We start from the raw sequence: 14516 nt of genomic DNA on the forward strand, positions 1-14516 counted from the left end.
CTTTTTTTATTAAACTAGCAAGTCCTTTGTCTCTGTTGTTTTTGTTTTTCCAGGATTTTATTCATTAATTTGATGTACAGTTTTTCTGTTCTCTACCTCTTTAATTTTTAAATTTTAATTTCTGCTCTTATATTTATTATTTTCTTCCTTGGGCTTTGTTGTTCTTCTAGCTCTTTCAGTTGAGAATGTTAATTAATCCTCATTTTTTTATTGATATATGAATAAAATGAAATTTTGAAATTTTCTTTGGTCACTACTTAGAATGCGTCCCATAGATGTATTTATTATCATTGTTTTTCAGCAATTCTGTAATTTTTATTTGTGTTTCCTGTTTTGCCCAAGAGTTAAGTTTATTAGAATAGCTTTAATTTCCAAGCGGAAGAGCCTTTTCACTTGCATTTTTCATTTCTATTTTTATTGCATTGTGATCAGCAAGTATTATTTGTAATAACTTTATGATACCTGCTGATGTTTTCTTTGTTCCCTAATATATGATCAAATTTTTTGCATATCCACATGAATGTTTCACGTATACTTGAGAAGACTACATTCTCTGTTATTAGGATGCAGTATTCAATATATAGCCAAAACATTTGCCTTATGTTGTTTAGTTCTTATATGTCCTTACTTTTTTTTGTTCACTTGCTCTGTCCTGTACTGTGTGTTAAAGTCTCTATTAGTAGTGAGTGTCTCTGTTTCTCTTTGCATCTTTTGTAGTATTTGTTTTATAACAGGTGGTTGCTGTGTGATTTGTTGTATAGATTCATGCCTCTTACATCCTAAATGTGAAATGTGGATTTTAACATTATCAATTGCCCTTTTTTCTCTTGTTTGATACTTTTTGAAATATAGTTTTGACCTTGAGTTAAACTCATTCACTTTTATTGATATGACTGTTATGTTTGGGCTAATTCTGTATATTATTTGTTATAATTTCTGTATATATTATGTTATAATTACTGGATATCCTTTTCTATTCGGTGTGTCCTCTTTGCTTTTTAAAAAAATTCATTTTGGGATTTAGGAAAGTTTATATTTTTATCCTAGTTGTGTTTTGCATTATTTTGTAGGATTTTTAATCTCTTTTTTTCTTAAACTTTTACTATCTGGATGTTAATTTTAAATTGTTTTCTTTACCTGTTATGTCAATGAGAATCAATTTTCTTTTTCTATATTTCCTCTTTTTTCTCCCTTCTCTCATTTTTTTTTTTTTTTTTTTTTTTTTTTTTTTTGTGAGATCAGCCCTGAGCTAACATCCGCCAATCCTCCTCTTTTTTTTTTTGCTGAGGAAGACAGCCCTGGGCTAAACATCGGTGCCCATCTTCCTCCACTTTATATGGGACGCCGCCACAGCATGGCTTACCAAGCAGTGCGTCGGTGCGCGCCCGGGATCCGAACCAGCGAACCCCGGGCCGCCGCAGCGGAGCGCGCGCACTTAACCGCTTGCGCCACCGGGCCGGCCCCCCTTCTCTCATTTTTAATTGCATTTTTCTACTGTATCAAAACATAGAATATTTATAAATTATTCTTCTACCCATGTTCCCACCATTGTTTCAGTCTAAACTCTACAATTAAATACATGAAATGCTCATGATTAGTCCTTCTGCCTAAGTTCTCTCAATCATTGTAGCTTTTATACTACACATTTGTATGGTATTCTCTGAGTTCTTGCTGTTCAACATTATTTTCCTATAGTCTTGATACTTAAAGGATATCTTGGTTGTATGTAATATCCTTAATTCATATTTTCTTAAGTTTCTTGGAAACGCAGCTTCACTGTTGTCTTGCTTTGTACGTTGTTTTTGAGAAGTCTGGTGTCAGTCTAATTCTCTTGCTTTACATTATTTCATCTTTTTGCCTGGAAACCTTGAGGATTTTTTCTTTATTTCCAGAGTCTAATAGTTTTATTGGGATAGGTATCAGAGTTGACCATTCCAGGTCAACTTTCCTGGTCCCTGATGGGCCCTGTCTATGTGTAGATTGAGGTCTTCCTTTCTTATGGAAAGTTTTCTTGGATTGCAGTTTTAAACATTGATTCTATTCCATTGTTTTTGTCTTTCTGGGACATCGGTTAACATATGGTGAACCCTCTTTGCCTGTCTTCGATTTCAAGCACTTTCTCTGTCACCTTTTTTACTTCTTGCTTTATTTCATTTTTATTTTCTTGATTGTTTTTTCCTGCTTTTCTTCAAGACCCTTTATTAAATTTTTATCCGAATCTACTCTCTCGGGCACCATGTAATTTAATCTTTATTTCTCATATAATTTTGATTTTTATATGTCTTTCCTGCATTCAATCAAATCTCATTTCTGCCTATTATTGTGCATTTCTGTTCTTAGTACTTGTTCTTCTGATTTAGACTAGTTTTTCATATAGTATATGCTTGTTTGAGGATATTTTATTGAGTTGGGGTGTGCTGGTCCAGTTTTCTTTAGCTGCTCGGTTTTTTTAGAGGGAGGGGGATTTTCAGCAGCAGAAAGGAACTGTGTTGATTTTGGGGAAAGAGAAAGCTCAGTGTGCCTTGTTTCTTTTTTGCTACCACCAGATTCTTAACTTCTCCTTCTTTTCTCCTTTCCTTCTACTGCCTCGCTCTTCTCTGGATGCAGTGCCTCATCAGAGCTGCCACTTCAGTGCTGCCTCTTCCGTGTAGCTAGTGCTGTGAACTGTCTGGGAAGTAGCCACCTGTGTTCAGGATTTTGGCCTTTGCTCTTGCACTTTCTCTTTCTAGGGATGATTTTACCTTGCTTTTTCCGAGTCCTCTGTTCCTTTCTACTCCTTTTCCCAGAATCTCTGAAACCTCCCTTGCTTGCTCTCCTCACTCGCAGGCTTGCCAGCAGCAGGAGAGAAGTGGGAGCTCTGTGGAATTTCCCTTCTCTGCTTATGGGTGGTTTGAAGGTCACGGTGCTCACTGTCTCCTAGTAACGCTGAAGGCACCAGTCATCTAAGGTTGAATTTATTCTCCTTATTGAATTTATCATTTTATTTAGGAAGACGTGGGTGTTAAGAATCAGATAACTGCCCTTGTTCTCCAATCCTGGAATTTCCAATTTTTAAAAAAATAATTTTGCTGGTTTGTAAAATCCAAAATTCCTGAAACCTATGGATTAAAAGACTGGACCTTAGAGATGAATCCTCACCCTGTGTTTTCTCTGGGAGGACAGAGGCAGGAGAAGGCTGTTGGCTCCTCTCAGTTCTTCCTGTCCCCTCCCCCGTAGGCAGCACTAGTAGAAAATAACCTCCTTTCTCCTTTTTGGTCTTAGTACTCTTGCTGTTAACTTGCAGGCTAACTTGGGGTACAATTTTCTGTTCTGAGAAAGTTCTAAATGGCATGCTCATGTTCTCTAAAATGGGATACTTATGGATGTTGAATTAAGAAATAATGTGTCAATTAAGTCCAATGATTATTTCTAGTCATCCAGTGAACTATGCAAACCGACTGTGATAAATAATGTAATAGTATGCATTTTGAGTAAAACCTAGCATTATTAATGATGGCTAAACCCACTTGTATTAGTCTACTCTGGCTGCCATAACAAAATACCATAGACTGCATGGTTGAAACAACAAAAATTTATTTTCTCACGGGTCTGGAGGCTGGAAGTCCGAGATCAGGGTGCCAGCATGGCCAGGTTCTGGTGAGGGCTCTCTTCCTGGCTTGTAGATGGCCCCCTTCTCACTGTAACCTCATTTGGCAGAGAGAGAGAGAGAGAGAGAGAGAGAGAGAGAGAGAGACAGCAAGCTCTGTGGTGTCTCTATAAGGGTACTAATCCCATCATGAAGGCGCTAGCCTCATGGCCTCATGTAAACCTAATTACCTCTGAAAGGCCCATCTCCAAGTACCATAATACTGGGTGTTGAGGCTTCAACATATGTATTTGGGGGACACAATTCAGTCTATAGCACCATTCAAGATATTGCCTGCCTGTAGTATGGAATTCAGGACTCATGGGGCAACTAAAGTCTGGTACCAATGGTTGAAAAGAATAGTATTCTTGAAAATAACAAAACTAAGCTGTATTGTTGATAGTATGTAATAAAATGGAGACAAGTCCCACAAAGGATTGAGAAAGAGAGCACAGGAGACAGCAGCCAAAAGAAATGGTGAGTGCTTGCTAATGAATTGCCCTAGAGCAGGGGTAACACCGTGAAAGAAAACATTTACTGGTTATTCCCGAAAAGAATCTAGAAGATAAAGAAAACACCAACTCAGATATAAGGATATAGAGAATGGAAATTACATTGTAAGGTGTATTTTCCTAAAACATATCTTTGGGTGGGATAGCTATTCTGTGTCTTACTAGCTGTGTGACCTTATATAAATCATAACTTCCTGAACTTCAGTTTCGTCATCTATAAAATTTGGGGCACTTAAGAGCCATCCCCAAAACATGAGTCCCTTCATTCCCTTTATTCTTTTAAAGAGACCACCCTCATTATATTTTACCCATAGCTTCCTCTCTGCTTTCTCCCCTCTGGGAGAAGATGGGATGGAGGATGGGCAGTAGGACTTTGTATCAGTCAGGGTTCTCCAGAGAAACGGAAACTAGAGGAGAGATAGGAGATTTTATATATATATACATACATATATATATATATATATATAGAGAGAGAGAGAGAGAGAGAGAGAGAGAGAGGGATATTTAATATAAGGAATTGGCTCATGTGATTATGGAGGATAGCAAGTCCCAAGATCTGTAAGGTGAGTTGGCATGCTGGGGTCCCAGGAGAGTCAATGGTTTAGTTCTACTCTCAGTCTGAAGGCCTGAGAACCAGGAAAGTTGATTATGCAGTTCCAGTCTGAGGGCAGGAAAAAAGCTGACATTGCATTTCAAAGGCCATCAAGCAAGAAAGAATTCTCTCTTACTCAAGGGAGTGTCAGCCTTTTTGTTCTAGTCAGGCCTTCAATTGATTCCATGAGGCCCACCCACACTATGGAGGCAATCTGCTTTACTCAGTCTACTGATTTAAATGTTAACTTCATCCAAAAATACCCACACAGAAACACCCAGAATAATGTTTGATGAATTATTTGGGCACTCCCTGGCCCAAGCAAGCTGACACAAAACTAACCATCACAGACTGCAAGGAGAGAGTCTTGGATCTGTTGATAAACAACCTAGAACTGACAAATTAAAAAACCTGAATTTAGAATTTAATGCATATGTGAAATATTGCATCGTATTTGAATGTGATTTGTGACATTACTAATGAGGTCAGCTATTACAGTAATTTGGGTTCTGAATATAAAATGACCTTAATTTTTTAGTTTGGCAAAGCAATGGTGTATTTTGCACCCCTTGCCTTCCCCATAAAAACCAAACTCTATAGTTTACCAACATGTAGGCCTAAAGAAAGATGAAATGTAGTTCATTTTAGGTGGAAAATAAATAGGACTAGTAATTGATACTAAACTTTTTTCTTGACACTGCAATGCAATGTTACAGAAATGCCACCCTCCCTTCCTAAAACACACACAGGAAACCATTCAGAGACCTAAGAGGAAAGGCAGCATATTATCCGGCCAAGCAGCCAACACAGTGCTTAACACTTAGTAGGCACTTCATGAATACTGAAGGAATGACCCATCAGACTTCTTTTGCTTCAGTCATGTCAAATGTGTAGTAAGTGTTGAAAATCTGTAGAGAAGATTAAGAAATATATAATTAAAGGTGTTAAATGAAGACAGAGTTTTTTTCTTGCAGAACAACAAGAAAATGAATCAGGGAAGAGAATGCTAGGGAAAACTATTGAACCTTCAAGTATCTCAAGGAAGACCTAAGGTAGATGGTCTCACTCACTAAAATTAATAGTAAAGAAACAAGGGAGGAAGCCTGTGAAAAAAACCCACAAGAACGTAAAAATGAATTTGTATACCATGCCTTTCAGCTACAAGTCATATTAAAAAAAGATTAGAGGAAGAGGGAAATTGTTCTGGAGGACCATTTTAAATAAAGTTACCTTAGAAATGTACTACAATGTTTCACTCAGCATGAAATAATTAAGATATTTGTTATTGTTTTGTAAAGATGCCAAATAACAGAGCAAACTGTGCTTCCGAAAAGACATCTCTTCACACGGGCACATTGCTTGAAAAGCTGCAAATTATCAACGGGACATTCTTCTAAATGGAATTTGAAATGGAAGAAATTACATAGATTCAATTCCAAATGGAATTAAGATTTCTGTAGGGGGGAAATGGCTGACTAATGGTCTATTTCACCTACTTTCTTGATCGGCATTTATATTTGGCCTCTTTATTGGGTTTACACATTTCTCTTTTCTGTTAAGCTTTTTCCAAAAATTGTTTTAGAGAGTTTTTATGATTTGACAGTTTTACATTTATATTCCAAACCAAAGTGCTAAGCTTTTTCAAGCATGTGTTACTAAGGTCTTCAAGAAAATAAACCCAGTCATTTGACACCACTGCAGGGAAATAGCAGTCATTTTTCTAAATCAAATCAGCTATTCACAGGCGTATTGAATATCTCATTTTACTCTATAATTATCCTACAGTGTCTGGTTTTGTGGATATGGATAGGAAGTTATTCTCTGCATAGCAGTATACTCCCTATGTTGGGGAGTATTGTATTCCTTTTTTTGATGGTGTGGCAAGTGCCAGAAGACTTACCTTGGTTTCCTCCAGCCCCCCCATCTGAAGGAAAGTGCCCCACTCATGGTCATTGCTGAGGGAAAGGGACCTTGGCCATTTCTGTGTGACCCTTCCCAGCTACACTGATTGGAACTGGGGCGGAAACCTTATCGAAGGGCAAAAAATGCTGACGGATGGCCTCGGAGATGGCCAGTCTGTAGTATGGCTCTGCTCAACTGTGATGAGCTGGGCCACTTCAGATTCATGCTCTAAATTCTAAACTGGCTAATTCTAAAAATTAGTTGGGAATGGGAGAGGAAGCTGAAAGAAAGCAATAAGCCTATAAAGCAGAAGGGGCACCCATGAGCCAAATTAGGAGGAAGCAGAAACCATGAGTAAGGATGAGGTGAGGAAAATTGATCAGAGGGCAAGTTGTCAGTTTGTAGTGAAGAAGTAGAGTGTAAAAAAAACTGCAGAGTTGCTCAAGTCACATTTAGTGGAAAATTCAATTGACTGCTATTGAGATAAGACAGTCCAATTCCCAGCCCTGGGTTGGTTCCAGAATGACCTTCCAGTACTGCATCCAATTTGGCTATGCTGTAATTCCTTACTTCTCCCGAGTGCCCCTCTCTCTCTTTCTCTCACTCTTTTTAATCACCCTATCTATATAACAAATCCCCATTACTTGGCTACCTGAGCAAGCTTGTTTTTTATAACCAAAATAGGCTGACCTACATTGCCTAATGGTAGTGTTTGGGTAGGTCTACTTGTGGGTACTGATATTTAGGTACTCATATTTATTTTCCTAACGCCAAAATACTACATTTATTCTAATGTCTCCATTTCCTCCAATACATGTCTCCTCCCCTCGCCTTTTTTTTTTTGGCTGATAATTTACCACTAAAATGAAGGAGTGGAGAGGAAAAGCAGGTGGTCTTGCCTGGTGTTGGGCACAGTGTTCTTCTGCACGAAAGTGGTGTTCTGTTAGCAAGGAAGAGGCCGGGAAGAGACGTTGAGTAGGAAACCCAAACTACTTGCAAGACGGCTAGAAGGAAAATGCTAACTGCTGGTTCAGCAGACTTTTCCTGCCTCGGAAATACCTGGGCATTTGACCTTCTGTAGAATCGCCGTTGCCACATTAACTGTGGGAATTATAAGGAGAGTTTATGTATACTGGACCTAAGGAAAATGAGAATCCGACCAAGGACCGCAACAGTTCAAACGCCTCTACTTCACTGTCACAAATGTTTAGGGAGAAATGAATAACCAGTATTAACGAGATGCAGGCTGCATTGGAGAATGGGCACAGCCATGGGCAACTGGGTGGAGGAGGGGTGCTATGTGACTCCCAGGTGTAAAAGCTGAAGTGACACCAGAGCCAATGGCTCCCTTGAATGAGGCTATCCTCACACACTCAGCTGGGCATCACTGGATGCTTCACCTGCTGAAGCTCAAATCCTGAAATTTGTACTTTTAAGTTTTAGATTGAAAAAAATTTAAAGCTACGGAACTGCAAGTATAGTACAATAATATATATATATGTATGTGCGTGTATTTATAGTTGTTGTATAATGTACATGACATTACTGTTGAGCCAGTTGCTAACATTGCAGGCATCATGACCCTTATCTTACATACTTAACCATGTGTCTGTCCCTTAAGAACAAATACAGTCTCTTACATAACCACAGGGCAATTATCAAATTCATAAAATTTAATATTGATTCAATATAGATAACAGTATTACATACATCCATATTCTAATTTTGCCTATCCTCCCAATACTGTTCCCTCCCCTCAACCCCAATTAAGGAGCCAATCTGGGGTCATGAATAGTAATTAGTTGCCATGTGTATTCAGTCTCAACTATCCTTTCTCTTTTCATGACCTTGATATTTTTTGAAGAGGAGAGTTGGCTGTTTTATAGAATTCCATCAGTTTGTCTGTCTGTTGTTTACTCATGACTGGATTCCCTTACACACTTTGGCAGGGACATTGCAGGAGTCATGTTAGGGCCTTCTTAGTGCATCACCTCAGGATACGCATGATGTCAGTCTGTCCCACTATTGGCGATGTTCACTTCAATAACTTACTCCACTGCAAAGTATCCCTTTTCCTCCCGTAATTGTAAGTAATCTGTGGGCAAGATACTTTGAAATTGTATAAATATTTTATTTTTTAAGAAACTTTCATCAATTGATGATCCTTTTTTATCACTTATTACTAAACTTGGTTGTAAAATAATGATTTTCTAACTCTATCAAGATTTGCCTTCTTTTCTTCCCTCCCTCCCTTCTTTGTTTCCTTCCTTCCTTCCACTTTCTTCCTTTATATATATTTTTTGTATCAGTACAGCCTCATGGACCCTTTTTCGAAGTTCTCTGTTACCCATTCCTGTCATTATTCATTTTGATGCTCAAATTGACCCCAATTAGCCAGTGTGGAGCTCCTTGATGCTTTCTCCTATTTCTTTCTGATGCGTCTCTCTCTCTCTCTTTTTTTTTTTTTAAGAGGAAGATTAGCTCTGAGCTAACATCCATTGCCAATCCTCCTCTTTCTTGCTGAGGAAGATTGGCCCTGGGCTAACATCCGTGCCCATCTTCCTCTACTGTATATGGGACGCCGCCACAGCATGACTTGACAAGCTGTGCGTCCATGCGTGCCTGGGATCTGAACCTGTGAACTCCGGGCCACCGAACGGGAGCGCGCAAATTTAACGACCACGCCACAGAGTCATTTTTAAAGTATTTCCTTACTTTCTAGCACAAGATATCCAAGGTTCACCTTCTACTGCTCCGGCCCTAGCCCAGAAATCACCCTATTCTCCAAGGAGAATGGTATGTATTTAGAAATGAAGACCTGAGTTCTTCGTGTGCTCGTTGCAAGTGAGGTGTCTCAGCAGTCAGAGCTAGGAAATAAATGTGTGTGTGTGTGTGTGTTTATTTGTGTGATAAATTTATGCTGATATCTCTAATCCCAATGCAACAGCACAGGGTTCTTCCTTGCCTTCCTCCGTTCCACATTTGTATCTCCCTTCTGCTACAATGAAAATCCTGATTCCTAACAAAATCAATGTTCATTTATTTGTGTGATCCTTCAATATGCACAAAATAGTTTCAAAATAACTACACTCATGCCATCACAATCAAGAAACCTATTAGAGTTCAAGATTCTTTGTAGTTCCTTTGGTCCTTAACCTTGAGGTTATATAGTTGAGGTATTGTGATCAAACATTCCTTGGACTTGTTTTGTTTCATTTTTCCTTGTGGTTATGTTATGCTTTTGGTTAGGTTCACTTGTTTCTGTTTATGTTCAATTTTAGTTTTTTCCCCATCTTTATTGAATCATTTTTATTTTTTAACATTTAAAATATAAGCATGGTTTCTGAAGTTAAAACCATACAATAAGAGATTTCAGAATTGCGCAGATGCTCATTCTGGATTTTTCTCTCCTCAACACCCATCAACTACTCTCTATCTCTGATACTTTTCTGGTGTATATGTATAAGCCACCATTACCTGTCAGCTTTATTACTTCAGTTGACTCCTAGTTGGTCCTGCCTCCTTTCCAACCAGTAGTTGTGACAAATCTTGACTGCACAATGGAATCATCTGAGGAGTTTTAAAAATTCTACCTCCAGAAATTTTAAATAATTGTTCTGAAGTGGGGCTGGGCATTGGATTTTTTTTTTTCTGTGAAGAAGAATGGCCCTGAGCTAACACCTGCCAATCCTCCTCTTTTTTTTGCCGAGGAAGACTGGCCCTGGTCTAAGATCCATGCCCGTCTTCCTCCACTTTATATGGGACGCCGCCACAGCATGGCTTGACAAACGGTGCTTTGGTGCACGCCCAGGATCCGAACCCAGGGCCCCCGCAGCGGAGCGGGCACACTTAACCGCTTCCGCCACTGGGCTGCCCCCGTGGGCATTGGAGTTTTAAAAGCTGCCTAGATCATTTAAAAAACTAGCTAGATGAGAACCACTGGGCATCAGTGACTTTCCGTAAATACACATCTCATCATATTACATCCTCTCCTTAAAAATGTCCATAGCTCCAGTGCCCTCAGCGTGAACACCTGGCTCCTCAACATGGCCGTCATGATGTAATCAGCTTACTTCTCCAGCTGACTCCTGCCCCTCCTCCCCAGCCCTCCTTCCCTAAGCTGTATGAGCCAACCAGACTTAACTACTTTTATTCCCAGGAATCCACCATGAACTTGGTCACCTCCGGAGCTTTGCACATACTGTTTCCTCTACTTAAACCCTCTTCTCCCTGCTCTTTATCTGGCTAATACCTAACCATCATTTGGTATGGTATGACTTAGCTATGACTTCTTTCAATTACATCTTCCTTTCCTGCTCTTCCAACTTTGGCTTAGGAGCCCTTGTACGTACTTCCTTGAATCCACCTCACCACCGCTCTTGTAGCACTGTATGGTAATGCTCTGCTTATTTGTTTATCTCACCCTCCTAAATTGTAAGCTTCAATGAGAGTAGGAGACAGTCTGTCTTTGTCACTTCATATCACCAGTGCCTAACACTACACTTGGCCCATAGTATCAATCAGTGTATTGGGAAATGAATGAATGGGGAATAAACGAATACATTTAAATTGAATTCTTTTAGAGACTCCATTTGCCATAATCAGGTACTAAAATCCCCACTGGTAATCCAACAAGAGAAGCAGGTAGTGTAGGCTCAGCATGTGGCAGGTGTACTGACAGATGCCTGACTGACAGATCCATCAGTTGATCCATATGATGTTTTCATTCATTGTCATTAAAAAAAGTATCTACAGTGTCCACATTCATGTTCTGGGCACTGCAGGTATGAATGCAGTAATATTACCTGGGACACAGCATCTTTTCTTTCCTGCAACACTCACAGCATTCTTATACTTTCCCCTCCCCTCTTTCTAAAATTAAGTACTGGGAGGGACTTTAAAGATCATGTGATTTAACTTTTTAATTTTACAGATAAAGATTCTGAAACCAGAGAAGTTGAGTAACTTCCCCAAGGTCATGCAGCTGGTTATTTTCATAGATTTGTATCATTTTCCCCTTAGTTGAAAATCTGACTCACTTCCCTAAATTAGCATCCCACTTGGTAAATTTGTGAGCCAGACCATCACCACAGCTATATTTTCCCAACAGGTGGATGAGCTGTTTCCTGAGCTAACTGCGGCACCCCCCGCCCTCCTCCCTCCACATCTGTAGTGGACGTGGACACAATAATCGCGCTGCCACCGTCTGCTCCGCACATGCACGCCTCCCTAACCCATCCGAGAGTGCATTTAACGCTCGCCTCTAAAGGACCGCATGTTTTTTTCAGTCATTGGCAAGAATTAATCTTGAAAATTACAAAACCAAAATATGTTGAGTAAATTAAGATCCATTTTCTCTGACAGCATTTGGTCTAGGCAATGATTGCAAAAGCGCCATCTGCGTTTTGTAAGATGCCTTCTCTACCAGGGCACCCGCAACAGCTTGATTTAGGAGCGGACTTCTGATGTTAATTTGACTGCGGCTGCTCCTGCCGCGCAGAAATAGAGGCCCCTGGTCTTCAGGGCGTTCATCAGAGCGCGGTGTTCGGGAGCGCCGTGTTCCCTGAGAAATATTTATTGTGGCGGTGTTCTCTCCCGGGATCACAGCTTTCAATCTTTTAAAGTGCAGTTTGTCTCAGAACTTTGATTTTTACAAGTTTTGAATTCCTTTTTATTGCCTTTTTTTTTATTTCTTTGCTTTCCTAGATAGAATTTCTTAGAGTAAACAAAGGTGAAGTGGCAGCATTTTTCACAGAAGTGTGGGTTTTTCTGATTTGTGTGTGTGTGTGTGTGTGTGTGTGTGTGTGTGATAAGTAGAGGATTGACCCAGGGGAAAAAAAAGTATAAAACAGGTAAAAAATATATATTTGCTGCCAATTCATTCCACTTTCTGTGATCTTTTTATTTATTAAAACATTCATTCAATTGGTGTCTATTATGTGCCAAACTGTTTAATATTATAAGTATATTACTGTATTATGATTGTATTTATTTATATTTTATATTAGTTTAATAATAGTAAACGTATTAAAAACATACAATTCTACACATAAACTTTCTTTCTTGTATTTTCATATAACCAACTGTATTAATTTTATTTATTTATTTTTTTGTGAGGAAGATTGGCCCTGAGCTAACATCTGCCAATCCTCCTCTTTTTGCTGAGGAAGACTGGCCCTGGGCTAACATCCATGCCCATCTTCCTCTACTTTGTACGGGACGCCTCCACAGCATGGCTTGCCAAGCGATGCATTGGTGGGCGCCCGGGATCGGGACCGGCGAACCCCAGGCCACCGCAGCGGAGCGCGCGTGCTTAACCGCTTGCGCCACTGGGCCAGCCCCCAACTGTATTAATTTTTAAGGGCTGCCTTAACAAAATGCCACAAACTGAGTGGCTTAAACAATAGAAATTTATTGCCTCACAGTTCTGGAATCTAGAAGTCCAAGATCAAGATGGCAGCAGGCATGCTCCTTCTGAAGGAACTAGGGAAGGATCTGTTCCAGGCCTCTCTCCTAGCTTCTGGTAGTTGATGGGCTTGTGGCAGCATAACTCCGGTCTTCACATGGCATTCTGTGTATGTGTGTGTTTGTGTGTTTATGTACAAATTTCCCATTTTTATAAGGACATCTGTCATATTGGATTAGGGGCCCACCCCACTCCAATATGGCCTTGTCTTAACTGAACTAATTACCTCTACAATGACCCAATTCCAAATAAGGTCACATTCTGAAGTATCAGAGGTTAGGACTTCAACATACGAATTTTGGGGGCACATAATTCAAGCCATAATGCCAACTCAACTGCCACCTCTTCCAAAGCCATCTTTGCTCCAACCGCCTTTCCCTCAACTATATTTAAGCTGTCTCTTCTTTAACTGAACCCACATAGTGCTTCGTCTGTGCCATTTTTTTACCTATATGATTCCCTTTCTAGACTTTATGCCCCTTATTGTTAAGACCTATGACTGATAACCATTGGTGTCACCATGTTGATGCCCTACACATGTGAAGTCACATAAAAATGTTATAAAATGAATCAATACACCAACCAACAAATAGATATTTACAAAGCCCTTTGTGATTAGCAAATGTTTTCACATGCATTGTCTCGTTTGAGCCTCAAAGCATGTATTTGAAGTGGGCATGTAGAAATTATTGTCTCCACTATGACTGTGGAAACTGAAACCCAAAAAGGTAAAAGTCCAGAGTTACGTGGATGTGGTGAGACTGCATTAAAATCCAGGTCTCCTGACTGACCTTAGAGCCATTGTCCCATTGTATATTATCCCTTTCGGAGACATTTTTATCTCCAAATTACGCCTCTGCCACCCCAGTTAGTGATCAGTGATCACCCAAAGCACTGTGGCTGCCTGTGGTCTTCCCGTGCTCATGAGACAACTTGTCTGAGAAGCTCCCAGTCTTACACTCTTAGATGTCTCCTTTTCCGTATCTATATCTATATCCATATCCATATCCAAGTCTATGTCTAAATCTGTATCTATATCTAGGTCCCTATCCATATCTATGTCTATATCTATCATATATCTCTGTCTCTCTCTCTCTCCATCTCTTTCTCTCTCTCCCTATATGCATATAGGTATATGTATATGTATCTTCCCTTGAGGCTAAGCCATTCAGAGAGTCCATATTGAATTAAAATTGACTTCCCTTCTGGAAGTGAGTTTTCCCTCCTAGAGTCTTTAATATTTTATAAACAAAACGTCTGATTCTGGGATTGGGCACTTGAACAGTCTATGAGGGTCACATTATGACAGACAGTACTTACACTGCTTTGGTTGTGGGAAAGAGTCACTTCTGTTGTTATTAAAATAGATTCAGACAGTGCCAAACAGACCGGCTCTTCTTAGGGAAGACTTCTGTAGTT

This window comes from Diceros bicornis, chromosome 15 (assembly GCF_020826845.1).
Source record: "Diceros bicornis minor isolate mBicDic1 chromosome 15, mDicBic1.mat.cur, whole genome shotgun sequence".
In the NCBI taxonomy this organism is placed as follows: Eukaryota; Metazoa; Chordata; class Mammalia; order Perissodactyla; family Rhinocerotidae; genus Diceros; species Diceros bicornis.